At 46.4% G+C, this 2479-nt stretch overlaps 2 pseudogenes; both read left to right on the top strand.

Annotated features, from left to right (window-relative positions):
• Positions 1–871: 871 nt before the first annotated feature.
• LOC148005805 (glyceraldehyde-3-phosphate dehydrogenase pseudogene) lies at positions 872–1255 on the top strand (annotated as a pseudogene).
• Positions 1256–1294: 39 nt separating this feature from the next.
• Positions 1295–1765, top strand: LOC148005804 (glyceraldehyde-3-phosphate dehydrogenase pseudogene; annotated as a pseudogene).
• Positions 1766–2479: the final 714 nt, after the last annotated feature.

Below are 2479 nucleotides of genomic sequence, written 5' to 3'. Positions count from 1 at the left end.
GGTGGTTGACTGGCTGTTGTACAGGCAGCTGGGTTGCCTGACTGGTCTGTACTGGCCACCCTCACAGGTCTGGTGTTTGCCATGCTGGTTGCTCTATGGGGCATCAGTAGGACAACTGTTTCCTTTGTGCGGTCTTCCATATACCAGGGAGCTAGCCTGGGCTCTGGCACATGACATATACCAGGAAGCTAGCCTGGGCTCTGGCACGTGACATATACCAGGAAGCTAGCCTGGGCTCTGGCACGTGACATATACCAGGAAGCTAGCCTGGGCTCTGGCACGTGACATATACCAGGAAGCTAGCCTGGGCTCTGGCACGTGACATATACCAGGAAGCTAGCCTGGGCTCTGGCACGTGACATATACCAGGAAGCTAGCCTGGGCTCTGGCACGTGACATATACCAGGAAGCTAGCCTGGGCTCTGGCACGTGACATATACCAGGAAGCTAGCCTGGGCTCTGGCACATGACATAACATGAAGGGAAATTTCACTGGTCAAAGTGTATCACGTGGCCACAGTCTATATTGTAATTTGTGACCAATGTGAGAAACAGCCATGGAAAGAAACCTGTATTCTTTTAATAAGTCAAAATGGAGGATGCTATGGGGGATTTTTCAATGTGTTGCACATTAACTGCTAAGTGATAAATGCCTTCTAGAAATGACTATCAGACGACTTCTTTTCTTGATAAATGGTAACCTATTTTTCTGCATAAGGCAACAAGAAGTGGATCTGTCACTTCTTCTGTTTGAGGATTAGGGAGGAGTTGAATGCCAGAGTTAAAAAAGTAAACTTTAGGCTTTCTGCTCCTCTCTGTTCCAGAGACAGCCACATCTTCATGTGCTGTGCCAGACTTGTTCCTTAGACAAATGGTGAAGGTGGGTGTGAGTGGATTTGGCTGTATTGGGTGCCTGGTGACCAGGGCTGCTTTCTCTGCATCTGACAAAGTGGAGATTGATGCCATCAACGACCCCTTCATTGACCTCAACTACATGGTCTACATGTTACAGTATGTCTCTACCCATGGCAAGTTCAATGGCACAGTCAAGGCTGAGAAGGGAAGCTTGTCATCAATTGGAAGCCTGTCACCATCTTCCAGGATCGAGATCCCACTAACATCAAATGGGGATGGTGCTGAGTATGTCGTGGAGTCTACTGGTGTCTTCACCACCATGGAGAAGGCTGGGGCTCACCTGAAGGGTGGGGCCAAAAGTGTCATCACCATCACCTCTGCCCCCATGTTTGTGGTGTGAACCACAAGAAATATGACAACACGCTCAAGATTGTCAGCAATGAATCTTGCACCACCAACTGCCACTGCCACTCAGAAGACTGTGGATGGCCCCTCTGGAAAGCTGTGGATTGATGGCCATGGGGCTGCCCAGAACATCATCTCTGCATTCACTGGTATGCCAGGGATGTGGTAAAGGTCATCCCAGAGAAGAAAGGGAAGCTCACCAGCATGGCCTTTCGTGTTCATACCCCCAATGTATCTGTTGTGGGATCTGACAAGCCACCAGGAGATCCATACCACACATGATGATATCAAGAAGGTGGTGAAGCAGGCATCTGAGGGTCCACTAACGGGCATTCTGGGCTACACTGAGGACCAGGTTGTCTCCTGGGACTTCAACAGCAACTCCCACTCTTCCACCTTTGATGCTGGGGCTGGCATTGCTCTCAATGACAACTTTGTAAAGCTCATTTTGTGGTATGACAATGACTATGGCTATAGCAACAGGGTGGTGGACTTCATGGCCTAAGAAGTAAGAAACCCTGGACCACCCACCCCAGCCCAGCAAGGACACTGAGAGCAAGAGAAAGACCCTCAGTTGCTGAGGAGTTCCTGTCCCAACTCTATCCCCAACACTGAGCATCTCCCTCACAATTTCCATCACAGACCCCCATAATAACAGGAGGGGCCTAGGGAGCCCTCCCTACTCTCTTGAATACCATCAATAAAGTTCACTGCACCCTCCCCCCAAATAAAATTTAGTATGTTGTTATAGAAGGTTTTTTCTTTCTCTTTTCTTCCCCATCCCTTCTCTCTAAGACATGGTCTCTCTATGTAGTCTTGGCTATCCTACAATTCAATTTGTAGACTGGGCTGTTCTTGAAACTCACAAAGATATGCTTCTTCTGCCCCCTAATCTTAAACTTGTTGTAGTATTCTCTCTCTCTCTCTCTCTCTCTCTCTCTCTCTCTCTCTCTCTCTCTCTCTCTCTCTCTCTCTCTCTCCTCTCTCTCCCCTCTCTTGAATGACTTTTTCCTGTCTATATGATTTTTTTTTTTTGTGACTGAAGATATTTATTTTAAGTAATTGTTTTGGCAGATGTTAAATAGCTTCTAACTTCTAGAAAACCAGTTTAATTAATTGATATTTATACACAGTAGGTCTTTTTTTTTTTTTCTTTCTTTTTTTTTTTTTTTATTAACTTGAGTATTTCTTATATACATTTCGAGTGTTATTCCCTTTC

Source organism: Rattus norvegicus, chromosome 5 (genome assembly GCF_021556685.1).
Source record: "Rattus norvegicus strain SHRSP/BbbUtx chromosome 5, alternate assembly SHRSP_T2T, whole genome shotgun sequence".
Taxonomy (NCBI): Eukaryota; Metazoa; Chordata; class Mammalia; order Rodentia; family Muridae; genus Rattus; species Rattus norvegicus.
This window is presented reverse-complemented; position numbering and strand designations above follow the sequence as displayed.